Source organism: Vombatus ursinus, unplaced genomic scaffold, assembly GCF_900497805.2.
Source record: "Vombatus ursinus unplaced genomic scaffold, bare-nosed wombat genome assembly UNPS02001419.1, whole genome shotgun sequence".
In the NCBI taxonomy this organism is placed as follows: Eukaryota; Metazoa; Chordata; class Mammalia; order Diprotodontia; family Vombatidae; genus Vombatus; species Vombatus ursinus.
The window spans coordinates 7,682,277-7,704,935 of NW_020941197.1; positions in this window are offsets into that span (position 1 = coordinate 7,682,277).

Here is a 22,659-nt window from a genome sequence, read left to right on the forward strand (position 1 = left end):
ATTCTTGTGTTATAGTTTGCTACATGGACAATTCACTTAGCTTAATTTCTTCTCTTATTCATTCATTCAAAATATATATTAAATGTTTACTTATACCAAGCTAGAATACAGAGTTCTATGAAACATCTTAAATACTAGTAGGGGAGATTGGACACATACACAAATATCTACAATGTAAAGCAATACCCCAGTTCTTTATAAGTGGTATCAGCTAAGTGGTACACACTATAGCAGAGCAGAGGGAAAAGTCATTGCTTTTCAGGAATGAAATAGGAAGGAGCAATCAAAGTATCATACAAAAAGTGATAAATAGGTCTCTGATAAGCTGGGACAGGGGGAAGACATTCCAGACAGAGGCAATCACATAAGCAAAAGCTTAAAGATTAAAAGGCACAAGGTGTATTTAGGAGATAGTACAGAATAACTGGAGCATAAGATCCATGCAAGATGTAACGCTGGTAGCTGTGTGACCCTGGGCAAATCACTTAACCCCAATTGCCTATTTAAAAAAAAAAAAAAAGATGTAGCACTGGTACTCATCATATACCTTGTGATTTGAACTTCTTTCTTCCCTTATCAACAATGTAGTCAGTGACCATAATATGATGGTCTGCAAATAGTTAGTAGGAGCTTAACAGATGCTTGTCAAATTGAAATGAATCAAATACAGGAGCAAAGTTTGTTACTTGTCAATGTATCTTCCTAACTTTGGAAAGTCATGCAGACACTCATGTATGGATAGCGCTGCAAATATTCTACAGCCCAACAGTAGATCTCTAGAAATTACTTAGAGCCATATTAACTGGTTGGTTCTCTTCCCTTTCATAGGAATATTGGAACATGATGCATAGGTTACCAAACTGGGCAATACCGCCCCCTGCGGGTGGGTTGGAATAGTCAGGGGGCAGTAGTAGCATGTGGTGCAATTGGGGGGTGTTGAATAAAAATAAGGATTAATCTAACCTAACCTCAAGGGGTGCTGAGTAATTTTTTTGAAAAGGGGGGTGATAGGCCAAACAAGTTTGGGAACCTCTGATTTAGAGTTAGAACTGGCCTTAGAAATCATTCCCTCTAAGTCTTCATTACAGATGGGGAAGCCCTAGAGAAGTTAAGTGACATGGTCAAGAACACAGGGATGATAAGTGGCAAAGCCAGGATTTCAACCCAGGTCTTCTGGATCCAAATCCAGTGTTCTTTTCTTTATTTTCCAATTACAAAATTATTTTTAAAAGAAGGATTGCCCGGTGTAGTGGAGCATTCCTATAATCCCTGCTACCAGAGAGGCTGAAGCTGGTGGATGTCTTGAGCACCAATGTTCTGAGCTGTGTGAGCTAGGCAATTGGGTGTCCATACTAAGTTTGACATTGATATAGTGAGCCCCTAGGAGGTAGAGGGCCACCAGGTTACCCAGAGAGGGGTTAATGGCCCAGGTCAGAAACAGAGCAGGTCAAACCTTCTATCAGAATGGTAGTATGAATAGTCCCTGTATTTCTAGCCTGAGAGGGGGAGTCCCAATTGAAAAAAAAAAAAAAAAAGAATAAGTTATGAGGACAAAGGCTACATAGTAATAAAAGCAATTAGTAAATACATCTGTAAGTCCACAAGCAGTCATTTTAAAAGGAGACTAAATCAGTGGGGCGGATTCTTCCTCACATTATGCCTTCCAAGTCAATGGGCATTGAAGGACCAGGGTAAAAGTACCAGGACTACGTGAACACCATTTCCATTGGAGTTGCAGCAGCGCCACCTAGTGTCACTTCACACACTAGTAGGAGACTGGTCTTCATGGTAGGAAATTTAGATGGCTGAAAATAGATCAATAAGTCATCTAATTAGTCCAACTCCCTTGTTTTACCAATGAGGAAAATGAAATCTAGACAAGTGGAGCGATTTGCCCCAAGTCATGAGGCTACTCAGTGGCAAAATTGGGACCAATAGTAGCACCTTACTTTTTTTTGTTGGTTTTTTTTTTTGGAGACAGTCTCCCTATGTTACCCAGGCAGGAAGTTCAGAGGCCTCTCATAGGCTTGATCCCATTGCTGATTGACACAGAAGTTTTGACTTGCTTTATTACCAACCTAGGTTGGTTCACTCCTCCTTAGGCAGCCTAATGATCTGCTCCTGGGGGCTCACCTTATTGGAGCCAGACTTAGGGAGGACACCCATTAAGTTTTAACCCTACTCTACCTCAAAACTCCTGAGCTCAAGCACTCCACCTGCCTTAGTTTTCCCATTAGTAGGAACTACAGGCTCATGCCACCATGCAAGGCCTACATTCTCCAAAGTCCTTTCAAGTGCATTCTTTTATGTGATCTTTATATTAACCCTGTGAGGTAAGTGGGTTAGGTATTATTAGCTCTATTTTACAGAAGAGAAAACAGAGGCTCAGAGAGTGATTCATAAAGAGACTGAGAGTTAGGAGTCTTGAGTGCCCTTTATTTACTACTCACATAGGCAACACAGAAAAAAAGGTTAAACTATCTGTATCGCAAGTACAAGGACACTCGTTCTTAAAAATCTTTAGTTGTCATGGGACTAGAAAGTAGACTCAGTAGGTCCCCAAAGGTCATCACATCCTTTCCTTTTCATCTGGCAAAGATTGCACCTACATTATCCTCAGAAGATAGGGGCTTCTGTTTTTAAAACTGTCTAGAGAATTGAACTATTTCACAAACTTCTACCTCTTGTCCTATAGCCATAGGCTACTCTCTATATTGACCCTCCCAGGCCTGAACTGTTGGAAACAATCCTCTTTCTGGCCTCTTGACTTTAAGCTTTTCTCCCTTAATAATAACCATTAAATTAAATTTTGAAAAGTAAATTTTAATTATTTAAATTTTTAAATTAAATACTAATATTTATAAAGCATTTAGCACAGTGCCTGGCTGTATAAAAGCTTATCCCCCCTGTTCTCTCCTTTCTCAATCCATCCTAGAGTATCAGGAATCATCTTCCATCTTTTCAACCACATCTTTCTTTTTTTTTTTCTTTTCTTTTTTTGGCTAGGCAATGGGGTCAAGTGACTTGCCTAGGGTCACACAGCTAGTAAGTGTCAAGCGTCTGAGGCCGAATTTGAACTCAGGTCCTCCTGACTCTACAGTCGGTGCTCTATCCACTGCACCACTTAGCGGTCCCTCTCTCTTTTCTTAAAATCTTCTGTAGCTCCCAAATGTTCCTGAAGTTCAGTGAAAACTCCTGACCATGAAACCATGAGTTTGACCCTCACCAAGAATCAGCGTCCTCTTTGGCCTACATACCATCAAGGAGGTTAAGCAATGCCCACAATTTCTTTGAGTGCTACAAGTAGGAAGTCAAGAGAAGGAAAAGGAAAGAAGAATGGAAATGGGAGAAAAGAGAAGAGATAAAAGGGAACGAATGATAAGGAATAGTGGAATGCTCTCAATAGCTGAATGTTATAATCAAGGGTACCAGGTCCATGGGTTGCCTCCTCCTCCTCCTCGTCCTCCTTGTCCTCCTCGTCCTTCTTCTTTTTCTTCTTCTTCTTCATGACTCACCCCCTACTTTACACAAGCTGGAAATGTGGAGGCTACACAAGGGCCAAGTCCCAAAATGTATCCACACAGAAGCTTCAACCTGTTCCATTTTTCTGACCTGGACCAGTTTGCCCCTCTGCAGGCAGTCTGTTGGTCCTCCACTCCCAAGGACCATATTGGTCCTCCACTCCTAGCACCATATTGGTGCTGCAGACACCCAATCAACTTTAACCCTACTGCATTTCAGAACTCTGAACTCAAGCAATGCACCGATGGCCACTAGGTGGCGCAGTAGTTAGAGTGCAGGGCCTGGATCAGGAAGACCTGAGTTAAACACTTACTGTGAAACCTTGGCCAAGGCACTTCACTTCCGTTTGTTCCAGTTTCCTCAACTGTAAACGGAGGATGGGTTGTTGTGAGAATCAGATGAGATATTTGTGAAAGTGCTTAGCAGAATGCCTAGCACATAGTAGGTGCTATATGGATGCTAGTTGTCATCACTAGCCTCAGCCTTTGCAGTAGCAGTGATGACAGGAATGTGCCACTGTGCTCAGTGGTTACCTACTCTTGCTTGACACTAATGACTATCCTCTCTCCTCATCTCTAATTCTGTGATTTATCACTATCCCTCTGGCTTCTTTCCTCATCTTAGAAAAATTTCTTTAGTCTTCCTCTCTCTGTTTGTCTCTCTGTCTCTGTCTCTGTCTCTCTCACACACACACACACACACACACACACACACATACACACTTCATCATCTCCTAACTCCAATTTAAAAACACTTTGTAAAGCGTTTTTAAACTGGTTACTATGTGTTCTCTTCGATCAGAGCCGGTAGGAGAAAAGGGTTTGGATATGATGTGGCCCATACATTACTTTCTTATCTCTTGAATATCTGGAAGAGTAATTGGGATTCCAAGAAAGTCAATTCAGTTTCTAAGGATCGTTTACCCTCTAACTAACCAATAGACTAGTTTCAGGTGATTCCTATTTTTCACTCCCCAGGATTCTAAGAGAACACATATCTACAATGGGAAAGTAGACATGCTTCTAGAGATGACAAAATCTGGACCTGTGTGTCCAGGATTGACTGTCTCTCTTTTCCATCTGCTGCCCTTGAGATTAAGACTTCCAGATTGCCATGTGGGGTTGGGTGAGCAGTGAACAGCTGTTAAAATGGGACTTTGTGAAGCAGATGCACTGAGGCCCAAGGCTCAAGGCACAAGCAGCTGGTGACTAGGATGGCAGAGATCAGCGCTGTAGAGTTGATCCAGATGCTTGGGGAGAGTCAGAGACCAGAGAATGGAGAAGAAGCACCCTTAGCCCTGCAGTCGGCAGCTATTGATAATCTCGTGGGCTAGTGATCAAGAGAGAGAGATGACATTTTTGCACTGCTTTTCCACTTGATATAGTCTGTGATCTGAGGCCAGAAACCTGGACACACAACTCTTCTTTCATTCCTTCTCCACAAGCTGTACATGTGGGTGGTTTTTTAACCTCCTCCCACCACACCCAAAAAACTTGGAGAGTACCCGGGAGGAGGTTTTAGAAGATAACTAGAGGCAGATGGTTCCACAAAGGAGCATTTAATATATACATTTTTAATTTTCACTACATTCATTAATCTTTGTAGACACAGCATGTTGAGAATCTGAGTCCTCTGAATATGGAGGGTCATGAAAATAAAAAGGAGATTCCAGATGTGACATGGAGACTCTATAGTGTAGATTTCACATTTCCATTATTTTGAGCAGGATTCCAGACTGTTGTTATTCATCCTTCATCTTCTAGCTAGACTACAAACCTGGGCAGTGTGGATTTAGATTTTTCAGTGCTCCCAGAATGAAAACAATCTGGAGTCTGTAGGCAATACTTCAGACTTTGGAGAGGCTGTGCCCCACATGTGTTAGAGAGGAATTAAGATGATCTCTGAACTAACCAATTCACAGCTCCACCAATAGTGCACTGGAGCAGGACTTCTTAAACTTTTTCCTCTTACAACCTCTTTTCGCCCAAAGAATTTTCACATGACCCTAGGTATATAGGTATATAAAATAGGTATACAAATCAAACATTTACTGATAATAAATCATTAAGAAATTTATTTTAAAACAATTTTGGCATACATATTTTACCATTTATTAAAGATAAAAGCAAATTTGCATACAAATGAGATGGATGTGCTTGTTTATTTTTACATAAAGAATTAAATCTTGGTGGAATATTTGATCCTGCAGGATGTAGAGCATCTTCAGTGTTTTTTCAGAGTTGATCGATATTTTGATTTTATAATCATCAATGCTGAAAACGCTGCTTCGCATAAATACTAAGTACAAAATGGCAGAAGTATGTTTAGGGCTATTCCAGAAATTGTTGGAAATTCTGTCCTAATTTCAAGCCAAAATTCATTCAATGATTTTGTATGTACAGTAAAAACACTACAATTCATAACATACAATGGTTTCAAGTCTGAGCCGAGGTGTTTCTGGCAGCCTTTGTTGGCACTGTGTGGCATGAAGGCGTGTGCAGTGCAAAGTGCACATGTTGTGTATTCAGAACCAAGGCTGCAGTGAAGTTGCATGACGCAACATGGGCATGTACTGCCAGAAACACCTTGGATTCATTACGTGTTTGATTCTGAACTAATTTTTGGTCGTTGTGCATTCAGAAACCTTTTACTGTTGCCAAATTTTCCATGACCCCCGCATTCAGTTATGCATGATCCGTAGTTTAAGAAGCACTGCATTAGAGTATAACTACCTCTTTAAAAGACAGGCTTTCCCCTCTACTTGGTCAATGGGACCCCAGTTACAATGTCTTCTGGGTCAGGTCTCACCTGCAACAATTCTTAGTTGTAAGTCCAGGTAGAAGGTATCTCTATTTTGCCAATGAAGCCATTTGGTTTTAGATCAGAAAAAAAAAAAAGACTGTTTGACCTGCTATATTTTGGAACTCATTTGCCTAATACTCGGGTCAACATACTCTGAGTTTCTAACGTGATCCCCAGTCCCTTTAGGGAAGGCTGATATTTAATGAATCTTGTTGTTTATTTATTTAATAAAGTCTTGCTGAGATGTCCTACATCACTGAAGAAGTGATCACACTTTTGTGGTGGAGATGAACATAATGGAAAGCTGGTATCCATGGTTAACCCAGTTTTGTTTAGGATTTGAGACCGAGACTTTTCATGTTCTGGGACTATTGGTGATAGAAGTAGACCACTGATGGACTCCTGTCCTGAATCAAACCTGAGAGAAAATATTTTTATTACTTAAAGTCTTTTATTATTTATCATTTAATATTGTTTGAAAATTGTCTAACTCTAAGTTAACAGTAGATGTCAAAGTGAACTCAGAGATGCTGGATAGCTTCAGGGAATGCTTAGATCCCACTCAAGTCTTGTTTTAGGTTGACCCAAAGCTTGTGTTTGAGTTCCCCAAATTTGTATATTTAAACTTATCTGCTCATATACGTCCTCTGGAAATTGCCTGATGCCTATGTCCTCATACCCTTGTCTGAACTCTATATAATATAACCTCAGAAAGACTTGAGGTAGGATCCACACCTTTTTCCAGCTCTCTCCTTTGCTAAATGACTTAATAAAATTATTTCTAAAACTACGTCAGGCTTGGGGGTTTGTTCTCTACAGACATTTACCAACAAACCTTAAAATTTGGCTAGAACTGAAAGGGGAAAAAGAATTTAGGGAGGTGAATGACTTTGTGTTGTTGAATATGGTTTCTCATTATTGCCCCAAGAGTTAGGGTTGGATATGAGAGCAGAAGAGGTGAAAGTCAAGTCAAGTCAACAAGTATTTATTAAATATCCACCATGTCCAGGAACTGTGATAAGCACTGGAAATACAAAGAGAAACAAAACAGTCCCTTGTCTCAAGGAGCTCAGTCTAATGGAGAAGATAACAAATACACTTGGTACAAACAAAATATATGGAGGATAAATCAGAGATAATCTCAGGGGGGAGGAACTAGCATTAAGTGGGATAGAAAGGTATCTTGCAGAAGTTGGGATTTTAGCTAAAACTTGAATAGAATTTTATTTTTTCTGATTACATGTAAAAACAATTTTTGAGATTCATTTTTATAAGACTTTGAGTTCTAAATTTTTCTTCCTCTCCCCCACCCTCTTCCCAAGATGGCAAGCAATGTGAAATAGGTTATACATGTACAATCATGTAAAACATATTTCTACATTAGCTATGTTGTTAAAGAAGAAACAGAACAAGGGGTAAAAAACCAGAGTGAAAATAGTATGCTTCGATCTGCATTCAGACTCCATCAGTTCTTTCTTTGGATATAGATAGCCTTTTCCATCATGAGTCTATTGGAACTGCATTAGATCATTGTATTGCTGAGAAGAGCTAAGTCAGGCATAGTAGACCATCACACAATATTGATGTTACTGTGTACAATGTTCTGGTTCTGCTCCCCTCACTCAGCATCAACTCATGTAAGTCTTTCCAGGTTTTTCTGAAATCCACCTGCTTATCATTTCTTATGGAACAATAGTATTCCATTACATCCATATATCACAACTTGGTCAGCCATTCCCAATTTGATGAGCATCCCCTCAATTTCCAATTCTTTGCCTCCACAAAAAGAGCTTTAGCTAAGACTTGAAAGAAGCCAGGGAAGCCAGGAAGAAGAGATGAGGAAAAAGAGGACGGTTCCTGGCATGGGAGACAGCCAAAGAAGTTGCCCTAAGTCAGGATATGTTCAAGGAAGAGCAAAAAAAGCCCCTGGATCATACTCTGTGGATCACAGAGTATGTGGTAGTAGATATGTAAGGAGTAAGAAGAAGGGAAAGGTAGAAAGGGATCAGGTGATGAAGGTCTTTAAAAGCCAAACAGATGAATTTCTATTTTATCTTGGAGAGTATAGGCAGCCACTGAAATTTATTGAAGGGGGGGAGGGGCAGTGACTTGTCAGACCTAGGCTTTGGAAAAATCAACTTGACAGCTTCTTGGAAGAATAATGGAGTGGGGAAAGGCTTGAGGCAGAGAGAGCAACCAGTAGTCTATTGCAATAGTCCATGCATGAGGTCATGAGGGCTTGTACCAAGGTGCTGACAGTGCTAGAGGAGAGAAGGAAGCATAAACAGATGTTATAAAGGTACAATTAACGGGAGTTGGCAGCAGATTGGTTATGGGGGGAGGGAGGGAGAGAGTAAGGAGTCAAGGATGAAACCTCAGTTATGAGTCTGGGTGACTGGGAGGATAGTGATGCCCTCTACCCTATAATTGGGAAATTAAGAAGAAAGGAGAGTTTGGAAGGGAGGGAGGCAAAGCAGGGAGGGTCCTGTGCATAAAGATATTATAATGTAAAGTTTAGTGTAAAGGTGAAAAATATGGTTTAGAGTAAGGAAGTGTTGCTTGTTATGTCTTCCCTATTCAAAAACCTTCAATTGCTCCCTGTTGCCTACTAAACCTACCTTTCCATCTTTATCTCTCATGATACCTGATTCAGGAGCCCCACACACCCATAAACCTGAACTGTTTCCTGAACAATCTCACCTTGTACTGGTTTTCAACTAGTACCTTTGTTCTTTTTGGAATCCTCTGGCTTCACCCCTTAACATCTTTAGCTATAAAAATCCAACCCTCCTCGTTTCAGAATCCAGAACAAATGCCAACCCATCCATGATGCTCTCTTTGATCACTCCAACTCAAAATGATCCCTTCCTTTCTTACACACCCTACAATATGGAGTTAAGACTCCCCTACATGACAATATTACTATGGCTTCTTAATTTGTCTCCCTCCCTCAATCCATCTTGCATACCAATGCTAGATTATATTTCATGGGATCTGTGCTCTCATCAATGTGGATCCTCCCTCCACTGGTCCAGAATGCAACCCCTCTATACTTCCTCATCCTCTGTGACTCCCTCATTTTTCTATAAATCCATAGAGGAGTTGCCCACTATGCTTTTAAATCTTTTTTCTTTTCTTTTTTAAATTTCATGAATACTGCACCATCTTTCAAGATGTAAGTAGCGTGGAACTTCTAGAGCCTTGTGCCAGGGCTGGAAAGTTAAAAGATGTTGCCAGCACCTCCTTGAGGATACTTTTCCTCTGCCTATCTTATCCTCACCACCTCCCTCTCCCATGCAGCAATGCATCTGACAGCAGGGGTGAGCTTTCACTTATCAACCACTTAGTCAGCAGAAAAGAAATCAATTAATCAATAGATATTTATTAAGTATCCACTACCTACCACACCCTACGCTCTGGGAACACAAATGCAAAGAATGAAACTTACTTTCTAATAGAGGAGACAATTACACATTAAAATATATACAGAATAAATATAAAGTTGACAATATGAATATATACAAAGTATATAGGTAAATAAAAGGTAGTTTGGGAGGGTATTAGCAGTTTGGGAAATCAGGAAAAGCTTCATGCAGAACATAGTGCTTCAGCTGAGGCTGCAGTAAGAGAGCTGCAGAGATCCCCCAGCATGGGGATCAACCAGTATAAAGGTGTGGAGACAGGAGATGGAGATGTGGGAGGAACTGCATTGTAAAGGAAAATGAGGACTCTGTGAAGCAGAGGTAAGGATGGACTGCATGCCAGACAAATGAGCCAGGCAATACAAAGACGCAGAGGTGGGAGATGGGGTGTTACATATGAGGAACAGAGAGAAAACTCATCTGGTTGGCTCAAAGAGTGTAAGGGGGGAATAATGTCTAATGAGGTTGGGAAGATAGGTTGGGGATAGGTTTTATAGGGCTTTAAAAGCTAAGCAGAAGAGTTTATATTGTTCTCTAAAGGCAATAGGAAGCCCAGAGAGTTGATTGAGTAGGGGAGTCATATCCATGTTTAAGGAAATTAGTTTTGGCAGAATTGTGTGAAATGGAATAGAATGGGGAGAGATTTGAATCAGAGAGAATAATTAGAAGGCTGTTGTGATAATCTAAGTGAGAGGTGACAAGGCTCTGAACTACTGTGTTATCTATGTGAATGAAGAGAAGGAGTCAGATGCAAGAGATATTGTGAAGACAGAAACAAAAATATTTGGCAACTGATTGCATAAATGAGGGTGGGTAGAGGGAGGAGTCAAGGATAATGTCACAGGGACAAACCTAGATGATGGTGACTTCCACGTAAATCAGGAAGTTTGGAAGAGAGTGGAGCTTAAGAGGAAATGATAATGAGTTTAGTTTTTAACATGCTTTTTGGATATCTATCTTAAAATTTCTAATAGACCAATTCTAAATTGGTCATCTGGGTCTTAAGATTGGGGGAGAAACTGGGATTACGTATATAAATCTAGGAGTCATCTGCATGGAGATAATAGTTAATCCCTGAGAGCTGATGAGATTGTCAAGAGAGAAAAAGAATGTAGGAGAGAAGAGAGTTTTATTTTGTTGTTGTTTGTTTGTTTTTTTACAGAATGTTGGGGAATATTCATAATTAGGGAACAAGAAATGGATCACGAGCCAGTAAAAGAAACTGAGAAAGAGGAGTCTATAAGTGTAATGCAAGGGTGCTTCTCATACCCAAATGAGCCTCTTTTTACCTCCCTTTTTTTCCCAGGTGAAAATATTTCAGTTTCAACTCCACTATCTCTTATCACTTGCTTTTGCTAAATGATTATGCCTCCTCCTTTTCCATCCATCCTGTCTCCTGATAGACATTCCTTTCCCTGCTTCTTGTATATATGTTGTCATTGAAAATATGCTTCAGCAAATCAAAACAACTCACACCTATCATACTGGCCAACATGACAAAACAGGAAAATGATAAATGCTAGAGAAGATGTGGGAAAATTGGAACACTAATGCATTGTTGGTGGAGCTGTGAAATGATCCAACCATTTTGGAGAGCAATTTGGAACTGATGAGGTTGGGATCTGGGCCCCAGAAAGGAAAAACCTTGGACTTTCCCACCTGGCCAAATATCTGGCCTTCGCCTGAGGCTATGATCCCATCAACTGGCCTTTCCTTGTGGCTACACATAATCTCCCCTACATTGTCTTACCTCCCTCTGGCCCCCGCCCATTTCCCACCCTTAATCCTAGCTAGGCTCCATTCTCCCTTGGCCATGTGGTCCAGGTCCCTGGAATTCTATTACCTCATAGACTACTTGGCCACTCCTAGATCCCTCCCATAGGCTTTCTGTATATAAGGTCCATCTTGTCTCCATTAAGATGCTGAGATTCTTATAATCTAGCCACTGCTTCCCCATGTTCAGATTCCTTTAGAGTCTGCCCAATATGACAATGTTCTAATAAATCTTGTCTTTGGCTGAAAGAAGGCTTGGGTCAAATTCTTTCAGGCAGGACCCGTGTACTGTGATATTGGGGTTCCAGCACCCCTGAACCCCTAAACTGCATCAGAACTATGCCCAAAGGGCTATAAAAATGTGCATACCCTTTGACTCTTTGGGCTATATCCCAAAGAGATCATAAAAATGGGAAAAGGACCCACATGTACAAAAATATTTATAGTAGCTCTCTGTGTGGTGGCAAAGAATTGGAAATTGAGGGGATGCCCATCAATTGGGGAATGGCTGAACAAGTTGTGGTATATGAATGTAATGGAATACTATTGTGCTATAAGAAATAAAGAGCAGGTGGACTTCAGAAAAACCTGGAAAGACTCGTATGGTCTGATGCTGAGTACAGTGAGCAGAACCAAGAGAACGTTGTACATAGTAACAACCATATTGTGCAATGACTAACTTTGATAGACTTAGCCCTTCTCAGCAATGCAAGGACCTAAGATATCTCCAAAAGTCTCATGATAGAAAATGCTATCCATATCCAAAGAAAGAACTATGGAGTTTGAATGCAGATGGAAGCATATTATTTGCTCTTTTTTTTCTTTTGTTTTGTTTCCTCTTTCTTCTGGTTCCTCCTATTGGTTCTAATTCTTCCTTACAACATGACTAATGTGAAAATATGCTTAATAGGAATGTATATGTATAGCCTATATCAGATTGCACACTATCTTGGGGAGAGGGGGAGGAGGAAGGGGGAGAAAAATTTAAAACTCAAAAGCATATGGAAGTGATTGTTGAAAACTAAAAATAAGTTTATATATATATATATATTATATATATATATATGAAGGGGGGGTTGAGGTGCTACTAGATGCACAGAGGCACCCCAAGATCACGGGAAAAAAGCCCAAATTGCAGCGTGGATCTGCCTGAATGAATTCAACTCAAATCTTCTTCCAGCCAGAGAAAAAGTTTATTAAAGATAAGCGTATAGGCCAGACTGCAAAGGAACCCAAACATCAGTGATCTAAATGGGGGTTAAGGCAATCAGGTGCAGTGTGAGGCAGTCTCAACCTCTGGGGGGTGAGGAAAGCTCAGTGTCTGAGTGGAGGCTGGGGTGGATAGGTCATGTGATGCCCGTGAGGATGAGCTGGCAGAGCCTCAGCCTCTAGGCTTGAGGACAGGTCAGCATCAGAATGGGGGAAAGGTGAGTCTTAAGTACAGAAAGACTGGGGAAGGGGTCTAAGAGTGGCCAAGCAGTTTGGAGTGACAGGAGGAGGGGTCTAAGGAGTTCTGGATGGGAGTGGCTAGTAAGCTGGGATGAAAGGAATGCCTGGGTCCTGGACCTTGTGGTGCCTAGCTAGGATTAAGGGTGGCCAGAGGAAGGGGGGAGGTTGGTTGGGAAAAGAAAGGGTCCAGGTGAGAATTTCCATTTGGAATGTCTGAGGGATTTGAACAGACAATGAGAATAGATAATGAGAGGAGCTGAAAGGGGGGGGGAAGTTTGCTTTCAAATGGAGATAAAGAGAGACAAACAGAAGCCAGGTTCTTTTTGAGGTCAGAAAGGAAAGCGCATTTGAATAAGCTTAAAAGGTAAGGCTAAGACTTTCAAATTGAGAGAGAGAAAGTGAGTCTACAAGGAATCTAAAAGTTTTAAAGTTTTTCTAGGAATTGTAAACAAGGAGCCAAATTTCTTTTGGCTTAATGGGGCAAAGGTAAATATATATATATACACACACACACACACATATATATATAAAAGAAAATATGCTTCAGCCTGTTTGTGTCTACCATACATGCCTCAGGTGTCCTTTTTGGGTCACCCTCAGCTTTAATTCAGAGGTTGTGGAGTTCCAAGATTTAGAGCTTTCCAACATCACTGGGAGATAACTCAGGTAAAAAAGATAAGGTTTTGTGTCAGGAAGACACATTATTTCTCCTGAAGTATTGCTTTGATTGTTGTATTCTACTATTTAAAAACTTTCAGTGACTATCCACTGCTTGCAGAGTAAAATTCACATTCCTTAGCCTGGAATTCAAGGATCTTTGTTCCCTGGATACTACCCACTTCCTCAGTCTTAGCTTCTGTTACAGTTCTGCATAAGCAGTACTTCACAAACTATTCTTCTTTGACTCCAACAAAAATACCTACAACTTCTGTCTCTGTGTCTTTGATCATAGCATTCCCTTGGCCCAGCATGCCCATACCCACATCTCCAAACCATAGTAATTCTTGCCTCTTCTGAACTTCTCCTCATTTACACCACTATCTTATGGCATGTATTATATTACTTACATATTGTAGTGATTTGTATTTATGACTTATCTCTGATATAGGGGCTGGGATTATGACTTGCCCATTTCTGTAATTCTAACAATACTTAGCATAGAACCTTCAACTTAAGATACTGAGGAAAGGCCAGGTCATGCAGCAGCAGAGCACCTGGATTTGAGTTCTAGATCCCATGGTTACTTCTTGCAAGACCATGGGAAATTCATTTCACCCTACTGGGCCTCAGTTTCCTCATCCACAAAATAAGGGTTTGGATTAAATGATTTCTGAGGACCTTTCAGCTCTAAAATCAATGATCTTATTTGTTATACCTACTTCATAGAGTTGCCACAATGAAAAAAAAAACTTTATAAATCTCAAAGCACTAGATAAATGTGAGTTATTATACTCATTACTCAAACATTCAATATGCTTCTTATTTGAATTATTAAGATATAAGTATATGGACTAATAGCTTTTTGGATCTAGGGCCATGCTCTGGCTCAGCTGATTTTCTTTGAACAAGGACCTTCCCCCACCCTGGACCTTAGTTTCTTCATCTGCAAAACTTATGATCCTGTGAAGTCATCTAATCCAATCGCCACATTTTACAAATAAGGCAACATGATAAGTGAGGGTGAGTCGACTTGTATAGGTAGCAAGCAGTAGAGCTAGAAATGAACCAAACTCAGATGTTTCCAGGGAGAACTCTGGATGGCAGCAAACATGAGTTATAGTGACTATTTTAAGAGAGAAGTTGCTCAACGTTGAACAAGGCCTGTATGTCCTCAAGTGACACAAGGTTTCATTTTCTAACTAAAGATAGAAAATTCTCATTGTTCTGTATCTCAGTGAATAATTCAGTAAGATTTTGGAGTTCTGGTGCCCCCTTGTGGTAAATAGATATTGGTTCTGCAGTAACTACCCATGGATCTTTTCCCCCTCCTCATTCCTGGTATATACTGTCTATACTTTATTAACTTCTATTGTTAAAAGTTAAAATATATAGAATATAGGAGCTGAAAGGGATCTTATAGATTGCCTTCTAGTGCAACCCTCTTATTTTAATGATGAAGAAACTGAAACTCCGAGAGGTTGTAACTTGCTGCTTCCTATCTCAGAAAGGAGACCCCTTAAATTCTGAAGATGGAAGGACGTTTGTCACTAATACATCCTCCAACTGAATACTCTCTTATCTCTTGGCTTCAAAGACACCATACTTTTCTGGTTATGCCCCTTGTCATCCCTGTTACTTCTCTGTCTCCACTGGCTCTTCATCTACTTCAAGAACTTAGTAAACTTAGTAAATACCTGCTCTAACTGTCTGCCTGTCTATCTATCTCCCCAGACTCATAAAGTGGATTTCTTCATGGAGTCTGTCCTTGACTCTTATCTCTATATAATTTTCTCCCTTGGCTATTTTATTCGCTCCCATGGCTTCAACTATCACCTCTATACAGATGACTCTCAAATCTTTATCACCAGTTTTGACCCTGCCCCTCTATCTATCCATCTATCTATGCTCATCTATCCATCTCCATTGGCTCTTTGTCTACTTTAGCACAGTGCCTGGCTCATAATAGGTGTCTAGTAAGTGTTGCTCTCTCTCTCTCTCTCTCTCTCTCTCTCTCTCTCTCTCTCTATCTATTGATCTATCTTCCCAGTCTTATAAAGATGTTCTTCATGGCTCTGACCCTTTCTCTATATATGCTCTCCCATGGTTATTTTATTCGTTCCCATGACTTCAACAATTATTTCTATGCAGATAACTCCCAAACCTATATCTCCAGTCCTGACCCACATAACCATTCCATCAACCCTGCTCTGTCCTCAGTTTCTTCCCTTCAAAATCTTGAAACTATATTTAACAAGTTCAACTTGACAGTGGACTCTACCCTCAAATACTTAGTCCCACTGTCCTGTCATCACTCATCCCTTTACAAACCTATATTAAGCATAAGGAAGTAAAGATTTTCTGATACAAGGCAAATATCCTTACTTAATGGTTGCATGCAAAGGAATAATACAGACTGTGGAAAATCCAGTACAGAGAATACAAATGTCACAAGGTGGAAAGTGTGTGCACTGATGAGGAGACCCACTTCTGCTTATGATTACCAGGTTCTAGATACTTCACTGCCTCTTTGCTCCTATACCATCAGATATGCAATTTTCCCTTCGATCCACTCATGTTGATAAATCACTTAGACTTCTTAGCAATAGTAAAGCAAAGAACAATTTAATTAAAATAGCAAGCACTGTGGAAATCATTCACACTGGTAGTTGAGATCACAGTGACCTATTAAAAATAGCAAACAAGGAAATACATCAACAGCAAGAACTCACGACAACTATGGGCCAAGCAAGCTGCATTGCCTTGTACCAATTCCCTAGGAATGGCAGATAGTGAATCCAATCTCTACTCCCACCCTTCCTCCCATCCCCAACACACATTCTGTCCTGTTGCTTCTGTGAAGGAAGGTAAAACTAAGAAGTTGGAGCCTCCTCAGAAACTTTACAATCCCTCAACACAGTGGGGAGAGGGAAGTTGCTCACTCATTCATTGCACTTTGTAAGAAATTTGCTGCTTGTTGCACTGCAAGACTGATTCAGGAACTGGTCAGTCCCTCTCTCTACTGTGGCTTCGTGATGTTCGACAGAATTGAAAATACAGAAAAGAAAAAAAAAGAGGACTGCTATTATAAAAGGGTCCCAGAACATAAATTTTATCAACAAATCTTTTCTATGAGTTAGATCATCTTTCCCATTTCAGTTAAGAGGGTGGGGAGAAAGGATATTTGACCTCATACAATTGGGATTCCTTTCCTACTTTGGCCAAAATGACTTAAGTCAATGAACAGCCAAGTTCAAATTTAAGGCTTTGCTTCCCAATGAAGACATATTCTGAAAGGCTTCCTTTGCTTGAATTATTGCTTCTGAAGTGGTCTCAAAATGGGGGCCAAGTTTCTTGGATGGGCTTCAGTCAGCCTACAGAGGATATGGGCAATGAAAGAAAATGCACAGCTAATTTATGGCATGAAGAACAAGGCAGCAGTCCTGAGGACAACATTCTGGGAATTCCAGAGGTCAAGGACCTATCACAAGTCACACATGAAATTCTCACTGAATTGAATAGAAGACTTATATGTAATGCTGCTCAAGTTTTTTTTTTAAAAATATTTTAATAGAGAGGAGTCAAAGGTCAGAATATTTAAATGGTAGCCTTTGTATTTACTTTGATCCCTAAGGTTGGGGTCATCCAAATAAACTCTAAGAAGAACAGTAGCTCTCTTTTTCCTCTGGTCAGTGGCAGTGATCAACCCAGATTTTGACTAGATAATTTTTGACTGAAAATAGTCCAGCAGATAGGGTTTTAACTTTTTTTTTCTTCCCTAGAGTCCTTGACCCTTTGGAAGCCAATAAATTATGTTAAACAAAGCCCTGAATGAACTCTTCCTCCTTCTTAACAACTCTGCAGGAGCCCAGATTATCTCACATATTTGGTATTCAAAAGATTCTATTTTGGATTTTCAGATGATTCCTTCCTTTAGTTTTTCTGAGAACCAGGGTTCCAAAGAATCTGTGCAACTGGGAGTTATCTCTTCCTTAGCCAGATAGTTCTGCCTCAGTTTCAAAGAGGTTGAAATCCTATAGACCATATGTGTGTTGCCAGGAGAATATGTTTCTTGTGCTAATAATGAGTTGTCTATTGAGCACCCTAGTTGTGCCAGATGTCTCTGTTTGGACGGACTTTTCAAGTAGCACATGCTAAGTCCTAGGACTGTGCTAGCACTTATTCTGAATGCTATTTTATAAAACTGCATTAAAATTAGGACCCTTGGTTACATTTGATATTTACCCAAGATGGAATTTAGGAACATCTGTAACACATCTTTTAGTAGATTAAAAGATATTTCAGTTGAAAGCCACTTTCATTTTATCACTCTGACATCTACCTAATCCAGATTCTTAACCTTTTTTGTGTCACAGACCTCCTGAAGGAGTCTGGTAAAGCCTACAGATTCCCTTTCAGAATAGAATTTATTGCTTATATATAAATGTGAGGGATTGTCTGATGTTGGCTACGTGCCACATGGGGGTTGTGGCAAGATGGGGCAGGGACAAGATATTAGGAAGTAACCGGAGCCCACGCTCCCGAGGCAGGGGGCTGTGCCATGTGGAGTTGTGGTGAACTGGGGTAGGAACAGGATACGGGGAAGTAGCTGGAGCATGTGCTCCTGAGGCAGGGGGCTGTGCCACGTGGGAGTGGGATGGCAGAGAATGAGCTCCCTTTGTCATGTCCTCTCCCTAGGTGCAGCGCTAACCCCAGACGTCTCCTTCCTGTATCTGATCCTACAATCAATGACTAGTAGGCGGGCTGAGGAGGAGGGGCTAGGAAGGTATATAGGGGCGGTAGGGGTCAGAGCTCGCTCTCTCTTGCTCCTGCTCTCTTGCTCTTGCTTTCCTGCTTGGCCTTGCTGTGATGGCCTCTGAATAAAGTTCGAGTGTTTGCATCTCCTGATCGGCTCGTCTCTATGTTTATCCGGGTGGGCACCGAAGACTGATAAGTATGACCTTGGCAGCCTGCTCCTTATAGGAGGAGAGTGCACGGCACGACCGGCACATATAAATACTTGTAGGAAATACTGCTTTTCAGTTAGAGGTTGAACAAGACAAAGATGTAAGTTTTTTCCCCCCATCCAAGTTCACAGACTCCCTGAAATCTATCCATGAACTCCCTTACTCCACCCTGGATTAAGAAGCCCTGGTCTAAAGTCTATGTTGTTCAGTTGTTTATCAGTTGTGTCTAATTCTTTGTGACTCCATTTGGAGTTTTCTTAGCAGAGATACTGAAGTGGTTTGCCATTTCCTTCTCCAGCTGGGAACTGAGGCAAACAGGATTAAGTGACTTGCCCAGGGTTACACAGCTAGTAAGTATATGAGGCCAGATTTGAACTCAGGAAGATGAGTCTTCCTGATTGTAGGACTGGCACTCTATCCACTGTGCCACCTAGCTGTCCTGGTCTAAACTCACTAAGTAGTTAATAATAGTTGTCAACTCTGAAAATAAATGACCAAAGAGTCACAAAGGTTATACACCCACTGTTAATTCTAAAATTATCAAAGAGCTCACACAGGTTATCACAAGCACAGTTAACACTAAGAAATAAAATAAAAACAGAATAAAACCAAAGAGCTAACAGTGGTCATAAGGAAAAAGCTTTTTTATTCTGTTGGAAGAGGGAAACTAGACACATGTCTAAGATCTACTCTAGGAGGAGATCTGCTTTAGCGAGGCCAAACCTTGATACATACAGCACTGGCTACTCAGTGAGGTGTGACATGAGGGGTAACAATAAAGAGACAAGTTTGATTCATCATAGGGCTTCCTGACAGGAACATGGTTCCTGCAGGTGTTTGTCTGAGCTCAGGGACCACCTGGGGCTGGTGTGGAAACAATTGTGGGTTTTACTGTGGCTGAGTTCATCCAAAGGGTGAGTGCAAAGGATTGTTGTTATGCCAAGATTAGGGCACAGCTTGCTTGCTGAGCCTTAGCTCTGGAAAACAGGGTGTCTCCTAATAGTGAAAAGAGAAGAGCAAAAAGAGAGGGGTGGTCTTGGCATGGGGATCCTGACAGTAGTAATTGATATTAGTAATTATTTAATACATAGGGATCAATTTAACTAACATTTATTAAGCATCTACTGTTTCCAGGCATGGTTCTAAACTGTGGGAATATAAAGACAAAAGGAAAAAGAGTCCCATCTGGGGAAGTTAGGTGGCACAGTGGATAGGGCTCTGGCCTTGGAGTCAGGAGGACCTGAATTCAAATCTGGTCTCAGACACATGACACTTACTAGCTGTGTGACCCTGGGCAAGTCACTTAAACCCAATTACCTCACCAAAAAAAGAAAAAAAAGAAAAAAAAGAGTCCCAGCCCGCAAAGGGCTTATTACATGCTTCTGGGGGGGGGGGGGGGGAGACATAGTATTTACAGAGGCAGTCAATACAATATCATTTGAGGAGGAAAAAAGTACTAACAACTAGAGTGATAAGCAAAGGCTTCCTATAGAAAATGCCAGCTTAGCTGAGCCTAGATGGGAATTCAAGATTCTAAGAGAAGGAGATGAGGATGACCACAGAATTAGAGCTGAGGTCATCTAATCCAACCTCCTGTTTTACAGATGTAAGATATAAATGCAAGTGACTTGTCCAAGGTCACACAGGTAGTAAGAAGAAACAGTGCTGGAATTTGAAGCTAGGTCCTCTAATCCCAAATCTGACACTTTCCACGGCACCACTATGATTCCCATTTGGCAGATGCCCTCAAAAGTTAGAGAATCAACATGGTACAGTGCTGAAAGATCAATGGCTTTGGAGGCAAAAGACCAGGATGAGGATTTGAATGTTGTCTCTGCCACTTATTACCTGTGTGAATTTGGGCTCATCTCCTTGGGCTTCCGTTTCCTCATCTGTAAAAATAAGGGGATTGGACAAAATGACCTCAACAGAGTTTTGGGTATAAATCTTGGAAATTTCTCTCCCTTTTCTTGGTTTCATGATGTTGCCAGAATTCAGGAGGAGGACAATAATAGCATCTTCAATACCTGGTTGGTTGGCTTGATTCCAGATGAATAGAAGGAATACTTATTCACTGAATGCCTGTGTGAGAGGGCAAAGTTGATCCAAGAGCTTTTGAAAGGGGCCATTCTTCTTCCTTCCAGTTAGTTAATCAACAAGCATTTATTTACTAAGTGCCTATAAGGGCCTGGAGTCAGGAAGACTTATCTTTATGAGTTCAAATCCCACCTTAGGCACTTGCTAGGAATGTGACCTTGGGCAAGGCACTTAACCCTGCTTACCTCAGTTTCCTCATCTGTAAAATGAGCTGGAGAAGGAAATGGCAAACCACTCCAGTATCTGTCAAGAAAACCCAAAATGAAGTCATGAAGAGTTGGGCATAACTGAAACAACGGAACAACAACAACATATGTCTTGCACTGTACTAAGTGCTGGGAATATAAAAAAAAGTTTAAAAAAAAATCCAGTCCTTTCTTTCTAGGAGCTCACATACTTCAAGAGAGGGCACGAGTCCTCCCAGCCCTCTCTTCATGGCACATCTATCTCTGAGTTATATCTAAAAAAAAAGGAGATTGTTTAGTTGTATCCGATGCTGATGCGGTTTAGGGGTTCAGGGGTGCTAGGACCCCAAAATCACAACACGTAGGTCCTGCCTGAAAGAATTCGACCCAAGCCTTCTTTCAGCCAGAAACAAGGTTTATTAGAACATCCATCATATTGGGCAGACTCTTAAGGAGTCTGAACATGGGTAAGCAGTGGTTAGATCATAAGAATCTAAGCAGTGGCTAGATTTTAAGAATCTGAGCATCTTAATGGAGACAAGATGGACCTTATATACAGAAAGACTGTGGGAGAGCGGCCAAGTAGTCCATGAGGTAATAGAATTCCCAAGGGTAGGAAATGGAGCCTAGGTGGGACCAAGGGTGGGAAATGGTCTGGGGCTATAGGGAGGCAAGACAATGGAGGGGAAATTGGGTGTAGCCACAGTGAAAGACCAGTTGATAGGATTATAGCCTCAGGGGAACACCAGAGATTTGGCCCTGTGGGAAAGTCCAGGGTTTTTCCTTTCTGGGGCCCAGATCCCGACCCCATCATATCCAATACTTCATGACCCCATTTTGAGTTTTCTTGGCAAAGATAGTAGAGTGATTTGCCATTTCCTTCTCCAGCTCATTTTACAGATGAGGAAACTGAAGCAAACAGGGTTAAGTGACTTGCCCAGGGTCACAGAACTTGTAAGCTTGCTGGTCCTTACTTACAGGTCCTCCTGACTGCAAGCTCAGTACTCTATCTGCTGCACCATCTAGCTGCCCCTGAAAAAGGGGAACATCAGGGCAGAGGCAGTCAGATTCTTCAAGCTCTACATTGTCATGAGCTTCTTTACTTCAACCACTCTCTTAACCTTCTCCCTTCTTCCTCTCAACTTGGCACCAGATTTCAAGCATCCTCCAGCACTGCTTTATCACAAATCAGTCCCTCCTATCAGAATTCACACCAATGGCTACATAACTACAAGCTGTACTGGCTCACTTTGGGCATATCCCAATAAAGCAGGGCAACTGGGTAAATACACCCTGGAAACCAAAGCTGCTTCCAAACTTTGCCCTTTACACAAATACATCCAACATTTAGTAAGCATTGACTCTGTACAGAGCATTGTGCTACACATTGAGGGAGGTATGAATATTAGATAAAATGGGGTGTCCTGCCCTCAAGAATAACAGTGGTGATTTCTGTCTAGCAAAACTGTTGTAAATCTACACTCTGGGAGGCAGAATTGTTTTTTTTTTTTTCCCTACTGAGTGTTGTCAGTCTATAAGAAATTAGAGATGGTGTTTAAAAATAAAGCCTGTTGACAGCTAATGGGCAAATTACTTTCTGGGAGCCTAAATAGAAGTGATTGGATTCACACAGCCCAATAAGAGGCCTGGAACATTTGGAAGCAAAGGTGAAAAAAAAAAAAGGATGGAACAGGTTCCCACACTGAACTGCTACCATCCCAAGGACAACAAACACTGGTCTAATTCCTGTCCAGATGTTTGCTTTGGGCCATGTCTACACATCCT